The sequence below is a fragment of the Meles meles genome, chromosome 7 (genome assembly GCF_922984935.1).
Source record: "Meles meles chromosome 7, mMelMel3.1 paternal haplotype, whole genome shotgun sequence".
Lineage (NCBI taxonomy): Eukaryota > Metazoa > Chordata > Mammalia > Carnivora > Mustelidae > Meles > Meles meles.
The window spans coordinates 2,887,057-2,909,325 of record NC_060072.1 but is presented as its reverse complement, the minus strand read 5'-3'; the positions used below and the strand labels follow the sequence as shown (position 1 = coordinate 2,909,325).

Here is a 22,269-nt window from a genome sequence, read left to right as displayed (position 1 = left end):
AGCCGAAGGGCTGATGAAGGGGGCCCAGCCCAAAATCACGCCACACGCGGTGCGGGATCCGGGCTGCTTGCACACCTGGGAGCTGTGCAGAGCGCCACACCGAGGGGAAAGGCCCCCGAGGCCAGGACTGGGCTTGGTCTGGACCCCGCGGACTCCGCAGGCCTGCTGGGAGGACAGCCCTGATGGGTGGGGTGCCTGTCACCGAGCTGGCTGTAGCTCATTTGTTCCTCGAGGTGATCGATACTGCTCTGAAAGCGAGGGGACAGTCCCCGTGAGCTTTGGAACCAGCGTCAGGGGCTTCCAGGTGCCCACTGGGGACTGGGGAAGGAAACAGGGCTGGAGGGCCCAGAAGGCCACCCTTGTGCCACCTGGACATGCTGCTTCGACGGGGAGCAGCCCCGTTTGCTGTCTGCGGCGGGGACTGTGGGTTCAGTAGCAGACGCTCCTGGGGGAAAGCCTGGCTCCTGTGGGGTGAAGTCTGGGGCAGTTCAGGGTGGGAGCTCCCGCCTCCTCACCCCTGCCGCTGGAGGGAATCTGGCCAGCCAGGTGGTCTGAGAGTCAGCTAAGGTGGTTGTTGTGGGATCTGGTAGAGGGTAGTGGGGTGGAGGGGAGGGGCAGGAGGAAGGGGGAGGGCAGCTGAGGCACTGGCGGGACGGCTTCCTTCCACAGGTGAGCCTGCCTCTGCTGGGGTCTGTGGTCAAGTGTCCCCTTCTGCCCGGTGCATTGTGGCCTCGGTTACTTTTAGGGGGCAGGGCTGCTAACTGCCCAGCCTGGCCGCTGCAGCGGATGCCCTGGGGAGGCCCCACCTGGCGACATCTGTGACCCAGCATGGAGCCCTGGTCAGCTGGAGTGGGGGGGTTGGGGTGGGGGAAACTTGACCCTGTGCCCAGGACTTCGGGGCCACGGTGGAAGCCGCACACTGTGATTTTCAGATGGATAAGCAGGGGGAGATAGCGCCCGCAGGTGTTTGGCTTCTTACGTGTGAGGTCTGTGAAAGACGGGAAGGGGAGTGAGGGAGCCGGGATCTGAGTGGCGCGGGGGGGCGGGGCAGCAGGTGGGCCTGGGGAGCAGAGGGGGCGGCGTGCGGCTGGTGCCCCTCAGCAGAAGGAGAAACAGGCCTCGGAGAGCCCCAACACCTGGAGGAAGAGGATGTCAACCATGAGGAGCAAACAGACTCGATGTGTGCTCCATCCGGAAGTTTTGCCGCACACACAGCCTAGAACTGAGTCCCCAAACAGAAACAAAACAGACCAAAAAAAAAAAAAAAAAAAGGGAGAAAAGGAAAAGAAAGAAAAAAAAAATCAGTGGAAACATGGTGAGTCGCAAGCTGATCTTGGAGAATTGTTGACGTCCGCTGGTGTGGAAACAACGCAAAGTCCCCTAAAACGCTTGCAGGGCAGTGAGGGGGCCCGGTCCGTGGGAGCCCAGGACACGGTCTGTGCACAGGCGCCGAGGCCAGCCCCTCGTACGGTCCGCGTGGACAACAACCAGCGGAGGAGGAAGTGATGAGCTTGAACTTCAGGCGTGGGAACGTCTGGACCCCAGACAGTGCGGACAGTGTCTGCTCAGGACACCTTACGGCTGGGGAAACCGAGGCCAGAGGGGGGCAGCAGCCTCTGAGGAGGTGCTGGAATGGCTCATGCTCGCCGAGCCCTACTGTGTGCCCGGGCTCCCAACCCCGAAAGCAGAGCCCGACAAGGAAAGGAGGAACGTTCTGCCAGGCTCTGTGGGCGCCTGGCCTGACTCTGGGGGTCGGGAAGGCTGCCCGGGAGAAGGGTGTGGAGCTGAGATCCCGGAGGAGCACGGGGGACACTGGCATGCGGAAAGGGCAGGGGCCGCCCAGAGTCAGTACTGACAGTCGCGACAGGAGGGCAGAGCTCAGGAGACCCAGCTCTCGCTGCCGGGACAGCAGCCCACCCTTCACCGGTGCCTTACTCTGTGTCAGGAGGAGAGAAAGCTAGCTGTCCCCATTTGACAGAGGAGGGCCTTGAGGCCCAGGGGGCAGTCTCCTCTGGGAGCTGGGCTCTGAGCCCTGCTGTCTGAGCTCCAACACGCACACCTGCTGTTTCTGTGCACAAGCTCCCGCACCAGGGGTGGGGCCAAGGGCCGCCCGGAAATGGGCTACCTTGGCGTATTGATTATTTTAAAGAACAGTTACTTGAGAGCCAGCCTGCGCAAGACCACTCAGACCCTCCTCCGTGCCCCGAAAGCAGGCAATTAATCTCCCACGGGAAAGGAACCATCCCAGGCCCAGGAGGTAGAGACATCCTTATCACCAGAGATAAGACATCCTGGGGGTGCCTGGGGGGCTCAGTCATTAAGTGTCTGCTCGGGTCATGATCCCCGGCTCCTGGGATCGAGCCCCACATGGGGCTCCCTGCTTAGCGAGAGGCCTGCTTCTCCCTCTCCTACTCCCCCTGCTTGTGTTCCCTCTCTCTCTGTCAAACAAATAAAATTTAAAAAGAAAAGAAAAGAAAAAGAAACCCAGGGTCGAGAAGGCTGTCCTCACCACCCACTAATTTACTGTGCCAGCCCAAATTCTGTTTGGAATTTCTTACCAACTGAAGCTCCCAAAGTGATATTTTCTTTGTCCTATCAATACCTCCCAGATTTAGGTCTCTGTCTGGAAAGCACAAAAACTGCCCTGCCTTGGTCATTTCTTCAGTTGGTCACAATGTCCTTTTTGGGCCGCTGTGTGCATGTAATAAGGCTTTGTTTTTTTGTTTTGTTTTGTTTTTCCTGTTAATCTCTTTCCTGTAAATTTCATTTTTTTAGTGCCCTAGAAGACCTTGAAGGCAGAGAAAGAATTTTTCCCTCCTTACATCAGAAACCAAAGTGATGGTAAGATCTTTTTTATCATGGAAACATCCAAGGAATCCTCACCACAAAAAGATAAACAAGAACCCCTTTAAGCCATTTCTCAGATGTCCTAATAATCCCAGGGCCCTGTGCTTTGTTCACCTGGAGGTGAGAGGAAGCTGTCTCACTGGGGCCGTTGCCTGCCTGGTTGCTTGCTTGGCTGCCTCTCCCAGGAGAAGGGACAAAGGACTTTGGCAGACAATCCAGGGATAGGGAAATTTACAAGCCCTGTATCTTATCTCTAAAACTCCTTACAGGAAATTGCTGTGGTCTAGGAGCTGAGGTTAAAAATTGCATCTGGACCCGTGAGGAGAGTAATTCCATAGCCCAGGAAGCACAGCCTGTTCGAACAAAATTCCTGGAACCAGTTGATCTCCGGGCTTCCACTGAGCAGCCAATGGGATCCATTTTAGATGGAAATCCAGATTACGTTCAAATCCTCCCCCTCTGGCCTCAGGGCTCTTCTTACCCACCTCCCTCCTCTCTGCTCCTAGTTCATGCTGCACAGTCAAATCCTCCCCTTGGTGTTTCGTGGAGAGCCAAGTGTGATCCCACCTCAGGGCCTTTGAACGTGCTGGTTTGTTTGGTTTGTTACTCTGAACATTCTCCCCCACCGTCAACCCTCCGCTGGCTGCGTGGTCCGGATCTCCCTTCACTCCTGTCTCTGCTTAGATGTCAAGTGAGAGGCTCTGGAGGAGGCACAGTCTTTGGGGAGCGACTCCATAAAATGGGCTGGGGGCCTGGGAAAAGCCAAGTACAGGGCCGGCCAGTCCTCCCTGTGACTGGCGCTCCACGTGCGGGATTCGAGGGGCCCGTGCACTGGGCCGGGCCTGGCCCAGCAGGAGGCTGCTGGAGAGAAGGTGGTAGGTGAGGCTGTGGACAGGCACGGGAGACGGCCACGGTACTGGCTGGGCGGGCTGGGAGGCCAGGGGCCTCCTCGTTTTCATCTTCGAGTCCCCGGTGCCTGCGCAGAGGCTGGCAGAGGGCAGAAAAGCCGTAAAAGTCTGCTAATGATGAAAATGCAAGCAAAGTCAGTGGAGCAATTTTAACTTGAGACCAAGGTGAGTTTAAATCTGGGGTTATATACAGAAACACCAGGACAGACATCAGGGAGTGGCGGGACTGAGGCAACCAGACAGCAGAGCCTTGGGGCTTCACAGAGAAGGGAGAACCCCACGTGCGTGTGTGTGTGGGTGTGTGTGTGTGTGTAGAAGGAGAGAGGGGCCTTGTGATTTTTAAATATGGGCAACTAATTCCAATACAACATACAAACACGAGGCAAGAAAACAAAACCCAGACGGAGACCAGCCCATTTGGGGTACCTGGCTTAGAACCACAGGAGTCAAGCTACACTTAAAAGGTCATTTTTTAAAAGATTTTATTTATTTATTTGACAGACAGAGATCACAAGCAGGCAGAGAGGCAGGCAGAGACTGAGAGGAGGAAGCAGGCTCCCTGCTGAGCAGAGAGCCTGATGCGGGGCTCCATCCCAGGACCCTGGGATCATGACCTGAACCGAAGGCAGAAATTAAAAGGTCATCCTTTGGGGTCCCTCGCTGGCTCAGTTGGGAGAGCACGAGACCCTTGATCTCGGGGTTGTAAGTCCTAGCCCCACGTCGGGTGAAGAGATTACTTAAAAATACAGTCTGAAGCAATAAAAAAGGTTATGATTCACCGGTAGAGACCGAGGACTACGTAACAGTGGGGTATGTGTATTTACGCTCCACAGTGAAGAAACAGAATCACAAAGGAGAGGGTTGTGGAAGTTCAAGGAGAAGATGGTGAATATACTGAGTGCACAAGGATCCCGCCCCGGCAGGAGCCAGGAACGGTCCCTCAGTGGGTCCCTTGGCCCAGGCTCCAAGTCCCTGGTGCAGAGTTCACCGTGCAAGCAGGAGTGGGCAGTCTCTGTGGGAGCCATAGCCCCAGGTCAGAGTCAAGATCGGGAGAGGAGGGTGGGGTGGGGAAGGGTCTGGGTTAAGCCAAGTAACAGGAGACAAGGGCCCAGAAAAAGCGGCCGCTCAGTGGTGGCTGCCCTGGGCCAGGGCCGTGCGTCCAACCTGCTGCCGCCTAGCTTTGCTGTCGCCAGCGCAGGCTCGCTGAGCGGTAGGTCACACACCACACGCTTCCCTCCTTGAGGGCACGTGATTCCCTGGTCATCAGGGGACTTACCACGATCGCCCTCAGAGCATTTTCATCACCGCCTCTCCCCTCCCGCCTCAGCCCCTGGCAGCCCCCGGTCTACCTTCTGTCCTCACGGATTTGCCTATTCTGGATGTTTCCTATGGATGGAATCACGCAACGTGGGGACTTTTGTCCCTCTCCCCTTGCATCAGGTTTTCCAGATTCATCCATGTGGGAGTGTGCGTGGGGGGGCCCTCCTTGGCATGGGAGAATGACACCCGCTGTCATCGGGCTGGACCACGCGGGATGCCTGCTGTCAGCAGGTGCTGGGCGCTGGGGCGCTGGCGCTCTTTAGCTGCCGTGAACCTCCGTGCGCGAGGTTGTGTGCGGACCTGCCGTCAGCACCGTCGGGTAGGTGCCGGGGAGTGCCGTTCCCGGGTGACAGACTAGCTCTCCAAACGCTTTGGGGAGCCTCCCCACTGTCCTCCGCAACGCCCCTAAGCAGGGCTGGGTGATCCCCATTTCCGCTCGTCCTGGCCCGCACCTGTCCTCACCTGTCTTTCGGAGTATGGCCCCCCTGGTGGGCACGACGGGTCGTCTCTGCGAGGCTCAGCCTGGCTTTATCAGCAGTAAAGCTGACAGGCTGATCTGGTTTGGCTTTCTGGGTCTCGCCTCTCACTCGGTTCTGAACGTGGGAAGAGTGTTACTTACTAGCCCCCTGAATCCCGACCACTGCTCCTGTGTCTCCTCTGGGTAGAACCAGCCCTAATCCTCCCTGGGGCCCACTGTCCGGCTCTAGGCTTCTGTTTCTGCCCCTGGACACCTGTGTCCGTTCTTTTCCTTTCCCCCTCATGAGCGAATTCCTCAAGGGCAGACAGCCCAACAAAGGGCATATTCACAGGGGCCGGGTGGGTAAATCGCTGGGCTTTCGAGTGCTGTGATCCATTAGTGATGTCTGCCACTGACAGGGGAGGGAGCACACAGGCAGAGACTGTGTTGGGTCGGCTCTCCAGAAAGCTCCGGGTCCGGAGTCTGACGGTGGGCTCTGCAGAATGGCTTTCACAAGACCACAGCCACCGTGGCAAAACGGAGACCTGAAACAGCCACTGCGTGGAGAATCACGGCCGAAAGAAATCAAACCTGTATCCTGTATCCACACCAGAGATTTGCAAATGGCCAGGGGCACGGGAGAAGATGCTCGTGTTATTAGGACATAAATCAGAACCACCAAGGACTACCGTGTCACGCCCCCTGGGGTGCTGTAACAGAACGATGGAGAGTAACAGGGGTTGGTGTGACGTGGAGAGACGGACCCCTCGTGCATTGCTGGGGGGCGTCGGGGAGGCAAAATGGAGCGGCTGCCGAGCAGCAGTTTGGCAGCCCCTCAAAACGGCAGTAATACAGAGCTGGCCTGTGACTCGAAACTATCTGAAAGCAGCGACCCGGACAAGGACGCGCACACAGGCTGCCAGCGGCAGAAGGCAGAGACTCCCCACGCGGACGTCGGTGGGATGTGGGTATCTGCACGTCGTGGGGCCCCGTTCGGAGGAAGAGTCCAGAACCCGCAAATTCGGAGGGGCAGGAAATGGATTAGTGGCCCTTAGGTCTGGCCAGGGGACACGTGGAGGCCCTGTGGATGGGGACAGGGTTTCCTCTCGAGGTGAGCACATTCCTGGGAAATACACACAGGCGACGGTTGCACAAAAACGTGAATTTCTTAAATGTCAGGTCAGCCGCCCTGACCTTTCTCCCCACTCAGAGCCGCCGCCGACCCCCTTGGCCGGGAACGTGCCCCACAGAGTAGGCCCCCGGGACCACCTGCTTGTCCTGGGTGTCCAGTTCCTCCCGCATCCTGGCCAGGCTTTCCAGTTCACGTGGGCAGTCACCCTCGGCTGGCCTGACCCAGGTTTCCCAGCCTCCCCCAGGCACGGCCGGGGCCGCCGGGCTCTCGGGCCCTCCAGCTGGGCTCGCCGCAGGCAGCACGGGGCGGGTGACCTCATTTAGGCCTGGAGCGGAACTAGAACAGGCTGCGCCAATTAGCAGCTGCACGTGAGCCGGAGGCCAGCCAATCGGCCTCAGCCTCCCTGCACTTTTGTGGGTCATGGAAAATTCCACACCAAACGTTCTTCCACGGGGAGGCGGAGTCCTGGGGGTGCCCTGTCTCTGAGGACAGGCCCAGTTTTGCCTCTTGCTTGCCCATGACCCAAGGCTGAGGGTGTATGGAGGCGGGGGCGCATGGCCCCCAGAGATCCCGATTCAGTGGGGTTGGGGGGGCAAGGACTGGTAATGCACACTTTCCCGGCCGATCAGGTGGTGGGAGGTCCTCACCCTGCCCAGAGAGGCACAGTGGGGTCCTGCCTTGCCCTGTCCCACCCAGGGTCCAGAGTCCAGGCACTGGACTGCTCTGTACCTGGCCCTGGGGACCCCTGATCACTGTCCTAGCCCCAGAGGCCACCTGGCACCCGGCTGCCTGCACGGGGCCTGGCCTAGAGCCGGCGACATGTCTCTGCTGCTGTGAGCCAGTGTCCCTGAGCCACACAGGTGGCTGGTGTGAGGGGAGCCCTGGCTGGGTGCTGATGGCTGTCTTCTGGTCTGGGGCTGCTCTGGGGGCCAGCCAGGTGACCGGGGGCCATTCCCCCGGCCTTGCCAGGCCCTAATTCCCTTGAAAGCATGCACGGAGGTGCAGGAAGCCAGATGGTCACTCAGGGACTTTCCTGCTGACACTGGGCCCCGAATACGCTTTTTGGTACCAAACCACCCCCTCCCCTTTAAAGAGAAGCGTGGGTCTCAGTGGTCGGGCCCAGGCAGCTGGGCTTTCCTGTGGGCAAGTGCTTCGGAAGGTCAGGAAGCAGAGTGGTCTTTCTCGGAATCGTCCCTCTGATCTGCTCTTGTAGCCCCTGCAGAACTCGAGAACCAGCGGTAAGGCCCTGAGAGAGACCCTGCCCCTTCGTTGGCACCCTTCCCTCTTCTGAGGAGCTGTACCTCTGCCTCTGTCCTCTGTCCTTCCTCCCCCGTGGGGGTGGCCTCCTCTTGGGGCAGAGGAGCAGTGGCCCCCGCCAGCTTGGGAGTCCAGGGCTGGGGCTCAGCCCAGCTCAGCCTTTCATAGAGTGCTCACTTCCGGGCCTCAGCTTGCCCGTCGGGCAAAATAGGGGTGCGGAGGAGAGGGCTCCGGGCCACTGGCAGCTCGGATAGCTGTGAGGTTCCCGGCCTCTACCTGCTCTTTTCTCCGTACACCTTGTGACTTCCCTGGAAGCAGAAAGCGAGCAGGAAGGGCAAAGTCTCCGGGTGCACAGAGCCTGCTTTGTCTCCTGCTTAAACTGCAGAAAAAAAAATCACCCTTTCATTACCGTCTTCTTCCAATAAGGAAACGGGCGGAAGCCAGCATGACCATGAGTCACAGTGCGAATCCAGATCCTCGGGGAGACACTTAAAGGATGCTCTGTTACCAGGCTGCCCCTTCTCCCCACCCCCACCGCCCCCGGCATCAAAGGCCTCCGAGTCGGGGTCTGTTGGTGCTGCTGACAGCAGGCGCAGGCGTAGGCGTCCAGAAGAACCCGTGAGACCACGGAGGACTGGTTACCACCCCCATTTCACAGATGCAGAAGGTGAGGCCTAGGGAGAGGCCGGCTGAGCCCGGTTCCAAGGAGTTGGGCTTGCCTGACCCCGGCCGGCTCTCTGGCTGGCTCTGGCGTCGTTCCCGGGTTACAGTGAGCGAGGATGCCATACCTGGGATGCGGGGGGATGCACGGAAGAGGAGGGAACATGGACCCTGGGCGTCCGGTGTGGTGCTGCGGCTGCAGGCAGGGCTCCAAGAGGCTGGCACTGGCTGGCATCCTGGGAGACCAGCAAGAGGGAGGCTCAGACACGGTCCGGCCGATTTCCCTGAAACTTTCGGTCCCTGACACTCCCCCGGCGCCTCGTCCCCATGGGTATGATGACTGTTCCCACGGCCCAGTTGTGCTCAGGCAGGACGCCAGGCCGCTCAGACACCAGGTGTGGCCGAGGCGGGCGGCCGTGGAGGAGCGTCTGGGGTCAGTGGTTGACAGGAGTGAGCGAGGAAAGAAGGAAGCGGGCAGGGCGGGGAGGGCAAGGCTTGCTCCTGGCCAGGAGCCCGAAATCCCCAGGGGCCACTGCTGCTCCACGTGGGGTTCCAGCAGCGCTCTGACGGCTCGCAGGAGTGACCCCCGGGGCTGGGAGCCCACGAGGGAAGCCCCCGTTCAGCCACCAGTCATGCACCAGCAGCTTCCCTGGGGCTTGAAAGGAGAGCAGGCGCCCTTAAGTGTCCCACCTCCTTCCTCCAGCGCTCTCTCCTTGGGTCCAGGCCCGGTGGGGTGGGAGCCTGTCGCCTACCAGAAACCGCCGCAGCCCGAGCCGCGGGGCCAGGTTGCAGGTGCAGCCCGCTCTACGCCAGGAGCGAGGCAGGGGAGGCGTCTCCGCAGCGTCGGGGCCCAGGGGGTGTTGCCAGCCCCGTCTGTTGGCAGCGTGCCCGGCATCATGGACCCACACCAGGGACTCTATTCGTGCCTGCTTGGCTGGCCTGGGCTTCCGCCCCTGCCGGCAGCACCTCCGGCACACAGTTCACATTCAGGGGCTGGGGGTGTGCGGGGGGCGGGGGGTGGTCCCAGTCTCGGGCTCCCTGGCTGTCCCAGTGTCTGGGGCACAGAGCAGGCTACCAGGCTCAGGAAGCCCTGGAGGACCGGCCTCCCACAGGGCTTCTGGGACTTCGCCCAGGCATCACATTTCAAGCACCAGGGCCCCACTCCCAGCAAACCTTCTGCGTCTTCCACGCGGGCCTCTGCTCCTTCCCGGCCTGGAGCAGGGCCCAGATCTTCGCGCCGCTCCGTGCCACCTAGAGGTCACTGGTGGAAGCTGCAGCAAGGGACTCGACTCCCCGCAGAGCCTCCTTGCTCCCCAGTGTCTGGGAGGATCCAGATCCTGAAGGTCCGGGGTGCGTGGGGGCAGGTGATGTGGGACTGCAGGGCTGAAGATGTGGAGGGGAAGGGGCGTGGGAAGCTACGCGAGAGCCAAGAGCGAGAGCTGAGAGGGACTGCGTGTGCAGTAAGAGGTTGACTGGGAAGTTCCTGCACTGAGAGCCTCCCTGTTGCTGCCTAAGGCTGTCTCCTGAGGTCTTGCCTGTGCCTGGGGACACACAGTGTTGGAGAAGCTGAGGCATTGCCAAAGTCCCTGCGATGGGGCCCAGGGTCAGTTGACAGCAGGTCTGCCCTGGGGCTTGGTCCCTTGAGCAGGGGGCATCTTCAGATGCATTACCAGGGAGCCTCACCTCCCCAGAAGGGCTGTCCCTGTCCCCGCACCGTGTCTCAGAGAGATCTGGCTGAGCAGCTACCGTCCTCCTTTGGAAGAATCAGCCGTATCTACAGGTCATCCGGAAATAGGAGGATGACAAGGAGTGGCCAGACCCCACAGTGCGCCCACGCACCTTGGGGCTTGTTGTTATTGTCACAGAGCTGGGTGCATAAAGACCGGATTCCAGAATTCAATTTTAGTGCAGTTCACTGAGCTTCTGGGCTGTAAGAACAAGTAACTTGGGCTGGAGTTCTGCGGTGCACCCGGCAAGCCCAGAGCGTGTTTCGTGCCTGCGCTGGTGCGTCGCCTTGCTCTCCAGCCGCCGCAGTCCCTGCCCTTCTGACTGCCTTTCTTCCCCGTGCACCTGAGCCCGTCGCAGTTTCTGCACTGTAATGTTCACCCCAAACCTGGAACCAAGAGGAAACATTTACCAGCCAACTGGCATCTTAGAGGAAGCGTGGGCAGGTTGCCCCCATTTGCAAATATACTTTCCGCACTGAAAACTTTGTAACCTTAAATTCAAGGCAGCACCAGGCTGGAAGCAGCTACAATGTATGGGGCGGGGCACAGCCCCTGCTTGGGGAGTGGGGGTTTGGGGAACGGCATGCCGGACTGTACCCTTTTCGGAGAGACGCCGAACAGGTGTAAGGGTAACACGTGACCTTTCCCATTTGCTGGAAAAGCCAGCTTGCGTGGAGCAAGCCCACCAAGCAGGCCAGGGGAGGGGGGGAGGCATTTTGTACTTTAGAAGGAAAGAGGGTGTCACTAACTTACTGGCAGTAGAACGTGACGTAGAAATAGAGCAGTTTGTAGCAGAACATTTCTAACTTTATTTCCCATGTCTATTGGTTAAAAATTTTTTAAAACACAAATCTGTACATATTTATTTATAAATTATGTGCATGTACCTCTATCGGTTCATAGTCTAAACATGAGCAAATTTCATTTCTTTCCTTCTTTGCTGGGAAGGTAAATGGAAAGGGAAGCATGGCTCTCCCCTCCCCCACCCCCCCAACGACTCAGCTGTGACCGCTGCTTTGCAGTGAGTCTGACATGCCCGGGTCTCAGAGCCCACCCTGGCTGAGGCTGTCTGGGGTTGGCCCCACGCCTGCCTCCCGGTGGGCTGCCAAAGTTCCCAGGATGGCCACCGCAGGAGTGATGGGCCTCTGCGTGGGTAAGGGACAGGTGAGGCTCCAGAACGGCCAGGTCCAGGCTGTTCTCCTGTCCCTCATCTGCTGCCCCTTTCTCCACGCATAGGGAATGTGGTTCCAACCTTCCCCAGCTCGTGTCTTGCAGCTTCTCCTGTGGGAAAGGGGCCGATTACGGCCATGTCATCCCAAAACCCGCACACGCAGTGGTCCGGGACAACACTGGTCCCACGGCAGGGTGTCCGGAGAACAATCTGGGAGCATCGTGCTCCAGGACGAGTCACCGGGCAGGTGGTCTGAAGGCGGTTCCCGCAGCGCACACCTGCCCTGACCTCTCTCGTCCCTGAAGTCCAGCGGTCATTCCCAGGTTCATCAGGCAAGGCCCTCCGTGGTCTCTGCCTTCTTGCTTTTCTTTACAATAAAAACATTTTAACTTATTTTATAAGTTTAAAAAAAAAGAGAAACCATCAGAACTAAGATTCTCTGACGGGGCAGGGCTGGATCCAAAGCAGAAATACCTGCCCATAGAAAATACTGAAACCCGCCCATAGAAAATACACAGGACACGCAGCGAGGAGTGTCCGAAGAAGCGGTGGCCGGCGTCCGTAAGAGGGAATTTTACTGCAATGACGCAGGTCACGTGATACGTGTGGAAGTTAAGCCTGGAAAGGTTTCTGGAAGTTTCTTAACATACAAAATATTTTCAAACAAACAGCTTCCTACTACTTTCCACCCGGAGGCAGACAGTGGGAGCGTGTCGGCGTCTTCCGAGTGAGCCTGTCCTCCTTGGCAGAGTGATTGCTTTGGGTCAGCAGGTGATCTGAGCCTAAGGTGGGCCATGAGGGTCCCCTCTGCACTTGGAGAGAAGCTCCGGGAAGCGAGACTCCCACTGTCCCGCAGAGAGGAGAGCGGGAAGCCCGCAGGCCCTGTGCCGGCATTCTGGGGGACGAGGTCTCCGCCTGGAGGGGCACAGAGTTGAGAACCATGCAGAGAAGCACGTCTGCGCCCGGGCTGGAGCCATGTCCAAGCCTTCCTCCTACGCGGACTCGCCAAGCACTGACCCCATCCAACCCTTAGTTGTTTACGTCAGCTAATTGTGCTTTCTTCATCTGGGTCACTGTAACTGACGCAACGCCCTTCCAGAATTTTTCTTCCGTGTCTGCAGATAAGACTTTTTCTTTTTTTTTTTTTTTAAAGATTTATTTTTTTTGACAGATAGAGATCACAAGTAGGCAGAGAGGCAGGCAGATAGAGAGAGAGAGGAGGAAGCAGGCTCCCAGCCAAGCAGAGAGCCCGATGCGGGGCTCGATCCCCGGACCCTGGGATCATGACCTGAGCCGAATGCAGAGGCTTTAACCCGCTGAGCCACCCAGGCGCCCCCAGATAAGACTTTTTCCAACAAAGGTTGCCACCTGCTGTTTCCACTTAGCCGTCCACTTTTCTCTGTAAGAAGGAAGTGCAGATCCACGTCTTTGTTTCTAAAGGCTGCACTCACCCTGTTACATGGGGGTCTCACGCCCTGCATCGGGGTTTCCTCATTCACTCGTTCAGACGGCTGCCGGCTCGCCGCTGTCTGCAGCCCAGTGAACCCCATGGGCACGGACCTTGGCTCTCTCGCCCCACCGTTCCTTAGGATGATTCCTCTGGAGGCAATTGCAGGGTCGAGGCACACGTGTGTTCAGGGCTCTAGATGCTTCTGGTCACACGGTGCCGCACAGATGGGACGCTCGTTTCTGCTCCCGCTGTCTGTTTTCCTCGTCGTTGGTCTGTCTGCAAGTGGCGTGTCCTTGATTTTTTAATTGTAAACATTGCTAAAGTCCATTGTTGTTTGTTCATTTGCTCCTTGCCTTGCCTCTTTAATGTGTCCCGTGATCGGTTTCCTCAAAACATTTTAAAAATGCACTTAGTCTTTTAAATTGGACGTTTCTGGGCGCCTGGGCGGCTCAGTGGGTTGGACATCTGCCTTCGGCTCAGGTCTTGATCCTGGAGTCCCAGGATGGAGTCCCACATCGGGCTCCCTGCTCGGCGGGAAGCCTGCTTCTCCTGCTGACCTTTCTCCTCTCATGTTCTCTCTCTCTCTCAAATAAATGGATAAAATCTAAAAAAAAAAAAAAAATTGGACTGTTTCCTATTGGGGACTTTTACTTCCTTATTTATTTATTTGTTTATTTATTATTATTATTTTTTTTTTCTAGTAGACACCACGAGCAGCATGAAGCTGGTCTCAAACTCACGACCCTGAGATCAAGACCTGAGGTGAGATGAGAGTCTGGGATGCCCAATGGACCAAGCCATCCAGACCCCCTTTACTTCTGTATTTGTGAGATTTCCATATATTCACACTGTGCCAGGCATATATGTATATTTTGTCCAGTCAAAAAATGTTAACAAATAAGTCAGCATTTTTAGGCCATTAAAAATCAGTCAGTGTGTCAACACGGCTCCCACCTTGGGTGGTGTAATAACCATTGGGTCCCCCTGGCATCCTCACCACCCCTCCCTTGTTGGGTAGCAGCCACAGTATTTGGAAGGATGGACTCCCATCATCCCTTACGCTCCCATACACCAGTGTGGCCTTTTCTGGCCACGGTGATTGGTTCAGGGGTGGGCACATGGTCCAGGTGGTCCACAGAAGCACGCTGGAACCTCAAGGGGGCCATCGTCCTGTTCCAGCCCTTCTCCAGACTCCCACTCACGCACTCATCTGTACTAGGAAGTGGGATGTGTTTGGGGGCAGACCCTGAATTCTATAAAGGACCAAGTTGAGTGAGGGGCGGGGGCGGGAAGGAGGGCCCCATCATTCATGGGGGGAAAACTGGCAACTTTTGCTAGATGTCATGAAAGATGACAGTTGGTTGAATAATGGTCTCCAAAGATCTTTGCATCTTCCCCCCCCCCCCCAACCCAGACCCTGAGTGTGTTACTTCATATGGAGCTTGTGGGCGTGATTAATTTGAGAGCCTGGAGAGGGAGCGGAGGTGCTCTGGGCGGGTCCCTGTGAGAAGGGTCTGGGAGAACTGGAGTGGGAAGAGGCAGAGGCTGGAGCTTTCCAGGTGCAGGCAGAGGCCACAAGCCAGGGACAGTGGGTGGCTAACAGAAGCTGGGGAGGCAAGGAAGCATCTAGAAGGAAGGCATCCCTGCCCATGCCCTGAGTCTAGTCCTTCTGTGACCCTGCATTTGGACTTGCTGAGCTCCAGAACTGCAGGAAACAAGCTGAGCTGTTTTCAGCACCTTAGCTGGTGGTCATCTCCCTTGGCAGCCCTGGGATACCCGTACAAACAGGACTGTCCTCTCTGCACTCAGGGGCGTGGGCTATCCGGGATGTCAGCCGGAGCCCGCACAGTCTGTAGCTGGGGTGGCTCGCTCAGCAAACTCCCGAGAGACACATCGAGGCATCCCAGGCCTGAAATTGGCCCATCCAAACGCAGAGAAGCCTGAACAATTAACTTGGCTGAGAAGAGATCCTTTCTGCCCCTCCCGGATGACCGGAGGTCAAGAAAACCAAGACTTCGCTTCAAGCCAAGCTGATGAGAACTGAGCGGGCAGGCGGGTGAGTTAGCAGGGAAATCTTGGGGTGGGGGCTGAGAGAACTTCCTGCCCAGCCCCAGGCCTGTCTCAAGCAGCTCCTCAGAAGTAAGTCTCTGGGCAAGGGGGTGTGCCTTCTTTTTGTGGGGTGCTGCTGGGGACGCAGTCTGCCGCCCAGTGCCCGGGCCTGGTACTTCACCAGGGCAGCCTTTGTTTCCCAGCCCCCCACCGTGGGGACCACTGGATGATGGTTGGATCGGGTGTTCAGGCCAAATCCCATGCCCTCTTGCTGGGAGACAGAAATTTCTGGTTTAAATTCTCCCCATTAGTAAGAGTTTTGGTTTTGGATGCCCGTCCCTGGAACTGACCAGAGGCAGATGGACAGAAGTTGACTAAGATTTTAGGGCACCTGCGTTGCTCTGGGTCATTGTGAATGGGGATTTATTTCCTTTCCCCTCTGCAAGGCAGGAGTTAGTGTGCGGCGGAAAACTCAGTCTGAGGTCTCTTGGCCACAAGAGGCTTTGTCGGGCACCAGCAAAGAGAGCGTCCCATCCCCCAGACGCACAGCCTCCCTCAGACGGAGCAGGTTCCCTGGGGGGCGGGGGGCCACCTCCAGCTGTCTGTGAAGGCAAAGGGCAGAGAAGCCCGGGGTGGTGGGGACAGGGTGCTGTGGAAGGACTCGGTGCCTGAGGCTGACCCGCAGCGCCTGTGGGCTGGGCACTTCCCCCTTCCTTCTTTCGGTCAGTGGTCCCGTTTGGCTCCTGTCTCCTGTCTCTGCTTCCACAAGAGGCCGCTGGGGGCCTTTCCCCCCTGGTGTCAGGGGTGGCCGAGGTCGGTGTGCTGCAGGGGTGTGGGTGTGGGTGGGGAGTGGTGGGCGTGGGACTAGGAGTCAGGAGTGGAGGCTGTGTTTTCTGAGTTCTAGGTGACGCCCTGGGAACGTTCCCTGGTGCCTCTGGTATCTCCCACCTTCCACCTCCCACCAGCCAATCTGCCTGCCTCCCTGCAAACAGCAGCCTGAATTCCTAGTGGGCTGAGACCTTTTGCTTAGATGGGAAGTGACCTCTCCTCCCCCCGAGGGGAAGTTCTACTGAGTCCAAGCCAGCAGCCGCTTCTCCCTAGTGACTGGTCTCTCCTTCAGGGCCTGACTCAGTTCCGCCTTCTAAGGAACCGCCGGGGGTGGGGAGGGTTGCCCTTCCTGGATAAAACAGGACTTGGGGAGAAGTCGTTTTTTCTTTTTCTCCTTGGGCCTCCCTCCCTTGCCGTCTAGCTGGGACACTGGCATGAGCATGTGATAGACGGAGCTGGGACACCATCTTGTGACCATGAGGCAGCACGCCTGAGCTCAGTTGTATTAGTCTCGTCTGAGCCAGTGGATCTGAGGAAATGCCCCTGGAGGAGGTTTATTGGGTGATGGGTAATGTTCTGTGTCAGCTGGACAGACTGGCCATGGTGTGCCAGGATTAACTCCGTTCTCGTGTATCTGCATTGTGTTCCCGGGTGAAAGTTGAGTTTGGATTGGCAGACTCGGAGCAAAGGAGGAAAGTAGACGGCCCTCCCCAGCGTGCGTGGGCCTCAGTGACAGAGGGAGGAGGAGGAGGAGGAGGAACTCGTCCTGTTCCTGCCTGCCTCGCTGCTTGGGCTGGGATTTAGCTCACCTTCCCCCGCCGGCTCTCCTTCTGGCTTATAGGCGCTGGGTCGGGGGACTTCTCAGCCTCCATAATTGTGCGAACCAATTCCTTATAATACATTTCCATTTACACGCCCTGCCTTGCTTCTGTTTTCCCAGGAAACCCTGACTCGCACATACACGGCTGCACCAAGGGTGCCCTTGGGAGCCGTGCCCGTGAGCAAGTGAGGGACGCGGGGCAGGATGGGACGAGCAGAGGTTGAACTACACGCAGCACGATGACCTTGTCCGATCTGACCTGCCTAGAGAGCCCAGAGCTGGGACAGCCCTTCCGGGGTGGCATGAGGTGAGAACAGGGGGCTGGGTCTTTGTCTCTCCACACCCGCCAGTCACTGGGCACAGGCTGGCCTGGCGGTGAGGCAGCTCCCTTGGACGCAGGACAGACGGTTCCCAGAGAGTCCGGGCTGGCCATGGGCAGCACCAGCTGTCCCTGCAGTGGGGACTGGGTACCTGGGTGCTGGGGGAGAGTGCACCTCAGAGTCCCCTACAGCACCGAGTGACTCAGCCAACAGAACATCACAACAGCCGCCCGCCTCTGGCCTTTGTGTGGGTTCAAAGCGCTCCTAGTCCAGCGTCCTGTTCTTCCCGCTGAAGGTGTCATCTGAGCTAGGCCTCGGACCTTGGGCACGCTGGCGAGTCGGAGGGAAGGGGGACAGAGGACACAGCCTGAGCCATGAAGCAGGTGGGGAGGGACAGGACTCAGTGCTCCCAAGCCTCCCCCCAGCAGCCGCAGATTCCACACGTCCACACCCCTGCGGTGGAGGCTGACGCGGCGCGTCTTTCCTCATTGGTTTCGGTGGCGGGAGCAGAGGGCACAGCCTGTGAGGCCGGCACGCGGCGCGGCTGTCCACCGACGCCCAGCCCGCCGCTCTTCCGTAGCAGAACCCAGCAGTCTCCGCGGGGAACGGATGCCCGGCCAGACTACTCTCGCTGGCATCCCCTGTGCGTAGGCTGGTCTCGGGGGATGTGAGCGGAGGCAATAGGACCCGGTGATTCACGGACATGTGCCCTGTGTGTGGGATTCAGGGAGTCTGATCCAGCCTCCAGGCTCTGTGCAAACTTGCGCTGGTCCAGGGGACCCACTTACAGCAAAGGAGATGGTAGCGGTGAGCCCGTGGCTGCGGGGCGCAGGGGTCCTCCCACGTACGTTGCACTGTACAGAAGCTGCTGCCAGACAGAGCAATGGAGCTTCCTTTCAGCTCAGAGTTGATAGCCCCTGAGTCAGGGCGCCCTATGTGCCCGTGACCCCTTTAAGTAAAGACATGGGTGTGGGAATCAGGGGGAGGGATGCGGGACTGGATCCGCTTTTGTTTTCCGTTCTCACAGTTGTGATTGTGTCCTCTTCTAGAGGTCCCGAGCCCCAGAGGGGGAATGCTGCCAGAAAAGGATGCGGTAAGAGTCTGATTCAATGTCGAGTCAAGGCTCCTTGGGCCAGCAGACTAACCGGGCGAAGAAAGGGGTCTCTCTGCGGCCACCAGGGGGGGTAGGGATGCTACTGCCCGGATTACACGTCTGGCACCTACACGAACTGACCCCTCTGCCCAATTTTGATGGCATGTGGACAAGTACGGCAGCTGTGGGCTGAGAGGGGTGTGATGATCGAGGGTCTGAAGCCTCTGGGATGAGAGTCTGGGTCACCCCACCAGGTAGCTCATCCAGAATCTGCAAGAGATTCCCTCCGCAGAGCGAGTCTGCAGTGGGTAAGGGCAGAGGAATAGGAAGTGGGCGGGGCACAGAGCGATTGACTGATGTGGCTCCAAGATTCTGTCAACCTTCCTCTTGTAAGTTTCCACAAAAGGAAGCAAGCAGAATCCTGGAGAAGCTCTTCCAATGGTGACCTGTGTGACACTCGGGGGTCTGAGTGGTGCCAAGGTGGACTGCAGGCAGCACTACGGTGTGCTGTCCAGGTTCACCCCGAGGACGAGGGTTTCATTTCCTCTGTGGCCGGGAGTGCTGGCTGCTGATGGCTCAGAGAAGTCCCTCATGGAGCTGCCCACAGCTGCATGGACACCGCCATGCAATGACTGGTTTGTGCACAGTGCAAAGGCCCCACACTCTGGTCCCAATTCAGGATATCTCTGCAGGGCCAGGGACCCCTTACCATTCAACCTCTCCTCCCTAGGAAGCCACCCGCATGCAAGCATCCGCCTCTTGGGGGAACCCGACCTATATCACTTGCTGCCGTGGCCAAGACTCACCTGTTACCCAGCACTCCAATCTTTTGTCTCCCTGCTGCCCTGGCGACGCTCCCTCTCCTTGGAACCACTCCTTGCATTTTGTCCTTAAACTACGATCACAGATCTTATCGATTGTCCCAACCCCTCCATCCTCTTAGTGAACACTGCTCATTCGTTGTCTAATCCTTTTCCGAGTGTGGTCACAGACACGCAGTAAGAGCTCTGCAGTGGTCATGTGTTGTCAACATTATAACATGGGAGAAACCATAAATAATGTCACAATAGCGGCATATATTCCCTCTGCCACCAGAAATAAAGCAGGACAATAAAACTCAAGCCCCTTGAATTCCTTACTCACTGATCAAAGTCCCAACCAATACCCAGAGGCAACCCCTCTTCTGAATTTAGTGTTTAGCATTTTTTTAACTTTAAAAATTGGAATTAAATAGCACGTGCATTCATACTCAACTTTTTTTCACTTAACATTGTGACATTCATTTGTGTTGATACATGTAACTAATTTATTCATTTTGTTACCATACAGCCTCCTATAGAGTAAGTATGTATCATTTGTCAATTCTCTTATAGATGACTTTATGATCCGCCCTCGCTGGCTGTAGCAGCGTGTTGCCGTGAATATTCCTGTCTTTGCCCATTTGGGCAAGTTGTTCATTTTTTTTTTAATATTTTATTTATTTACTTGACAGAGAGAGATCACAAGTAAATAGAGAGGCAGGCAGAGAGAGAGAGAGAGAGGGAAGCAGGCTCCCTGCCCAGCAGAGAGCCCGATGCGGGGCTGGATCCCAGGACCCTGAGATCATGACCTGAGCCGAAGGCAGCGGCTTAACCCACTGAGCCACCCAGGCGCCCCAAGTTGTTCATTTTTAAAAAAGATTTTATTGGGGCGCCTGGGTGGCTCAGTGGGTTGAGCCGCTGCCTTCGGCTCAGGTCATGATCTCAGGGTCCTGGGATCGAGTCCCGCGTCGGGCTCTCTGCTCAGCGGAGAGCCTGCTTCCCTTCCTCTCTCTCTGCCTGCCTCTCTTGTAATTTCTCTCTGTCAAATAAATAAAATCTTAAAAAAAAAAAAAAAGATTTTATTTATTTATTTGACAGACAGAGATCACAAGTAGGCGCGGAGGCAGGCAGAGAGAGAGGAGGAAGCAGGCTCCCCACGTGAGCAGAGATCCCGATGCGGGGCTCGATTCCAGGACCCTGAGATCATGACCTGAGCCGAAGGTAGAGGCTTTAACCCACTGAGCCACCCAGGTGCCCCTGGGCACGTTGTTCTAAGGTACACACACCAAGAGTAGAATTGCTGGGTTGTAGCATATATGCATTCTTCACTACTAGAAATGGCTAGATGGCTGTTGAGAATCACTAAATCAATTTGTACTCCCACCAGCAATGAATCAGTTTATTCTGCACTGCTCACAAATCCACATCCTTGTCAATTTTGGCACTGACAGGTTTTTTAAGTTTTAGCCCATCTGTTACGTGTGAAACGGCATTCCTTAGATTTAATTTCCATTAGCTTAAATCTTAGTGAAAGTAAGCTTCTTGTGTTTGCTGCTCAAAGATTATTTGTTGGGGCACCTGGGGGCTCAGTCAGTTAAGCATTTGCCTTTGGCTCAGGTCATGGTCCTGTGGTCTTGGGATCGAGCCCTGCGTTGGGTGCCCAGCTCAGTCAGTGGGGCTTCTTCTCCTCCCCCCCCCCCCGGTCTTTCTCTCTCTCAAATGAATAAATTTTCAGAAATTATTTTTTGCAAGGGGTGCCTGGGTGGTTGTCTGTTGAGTTTCTGACTCTGGATTTTGGTTCAGGTCATGATCTTGGGGTCATGGCTTTGAGCCCTGTGTTGGGGCTCTGCACTCAGCCAGGAGTGGACTTCTCCCTCTCCCTCCACCTCTGCCCCCTGCCCCCATCCCCCATGCGCTCTCTCAAATAAATAAATAAATCTTTAAAAATTATTTGTTGCACACATGAATACCAAAAGCTCCGAGTCATTCATTCTGGTTCTTGCATCTGTCCTGCTTGATGCCTGCAGACATCCCATTCCTAGACTCTACATCTGCTATGCTTTGGTCTCTGCACCTGGCCTTCTACTAGATGCTTGTTTCACATCCTATCCCTGCCATGCCCCCTGGCCAAAATCCATTTCTGGGGATGGTCTCCTCTTGGCTTTGTGTTTTGACTATGTTGCTCATGATGCTGACGTATTCCTGTGACTTTGCCCCGGCAGGTCCTCCCATCCCTTATCTGGAGACTAATCTGTCCTCTAACCTCATGCTTGGCTGAGGCCTCACATCTGTGACCTTGACCCAATTCATCCTAAACCAATTGTAAATGTAGGTTGCAAACAGGCTGATGTTTCCGTCACTGGCACTACTAACCCTGTGCTCGGTGGGTCCTGAAGCCTTCATCAGTTTTGGTGTCAGTCTTGCTCCTTCCCCCAGGAGACACGAGGCAGGAAAGCCTCCTCAAGCCATAGGGACAGCCGATCTAAGATGCTATATCACTGCATCCAGCCGGTCGCCGACTATGTCCATTTTTTCTCTGTGAACTCTACTTCCATCCTCTTTGTCCTGTCACCTCGCTGATTCTTGCAACGAGCCAGAAGAGCTGCCGAGAACTCTTTAGGTCCCCTGTGATGTCCACAGGGGACCCAGGCAGCTGTTAGGAGCCAGTCTCTGAGGATTTCTGAGGCCTCGGGGCTTTACATTGGGAAGAGATCCCTGGGGCTTTTCTGAGCTTCAGGAGGAGAATCCCAGGAGACTGCCTGAGGCTGCGTCAGGGAGTCCCTCAGGATCCACTGATGCTTCATCCATCGGAAGATTGCCGGTGAGTCCGAGGTCACGTGAGGACAGGATCCTGGAAGAATTCATCTGGCGATGCAGCAAAGGAGCCCTGAGGACCTACTGAGTGTGTGTCAGTTGGGGGATCACCAAGGATCCATTGAGATCACCCCAGGAAGATTCCTAGAGTTTCTATGTTGACAAAAGGGGATCCCTGGAGAGTTCCCATGGTTGTCATTCATCCAACCAACGTTTAGAGGCGGAAGACATGGGCCCCGCCCAGCGGTATCTCACAAGCTACCTGCCGCGGTGTGACTGTTGCAGGGTGGATGCGAGCCGCAGTGCGAAGGGCATAGACCTTGGTGTCCCAGAGGGGAGCGCGCCCTTCTGCTCTTCCAGGAGGGGCAGCCCCTGGGGCGGCTGGCACCGGCCCAGGCACGCCTGTGAAGCATCTAGTGCCGCACCTCGCAAACGGCAAGAAGGACATCAGGAGGCGTGGGAAAACAGGTGCAACCCGTTTCTGTTTCGCGGGAGAACTGCCGGAGGCGGGCCAAGGGGCTCCCCGCGGGTTAAACTGCAGGCGGTCCTGAACGGCCCCCCTGACCGCTCGGACCCTGCCTGCGACCAAGAGGAGTCCAGGGCACGCCGCGCGGGT

General features: G+C 56.9%; 1 long non-coding RNA gene across 3 annotated transcripts; it reads left to right on the top strand.

Annotated features, from left to right (window-relative positions):
* The first annotated feature begins 4,269 nt into the window (after positions 1-4,269).
* On the top strand, positions 4,270-19,503 carry LOC123947385. Of its 3 annotated transcripts, XR_006819749.1 has the most exons (5): positions 4,270-8,588; positions 13,631-13,691; positions 14,739-14,985; positions 16,747-16,933; positions 17,996-19,503. It is a non-coding gene; the product is annotated as an uncharacterized LOC123947385 (long non-coding RNA). The 3 variants fall into 3 exon arrangements; XR_006819750.1 differs by having other exon boundaries at positions 13,634-13,691; positions 16,747-19,503; XR_006819748.1 differs by having other exon boundaries at positions 16,747-19,503.
* Positions 19,504-22,269: the final 2,766 nt, after the last annotated feature.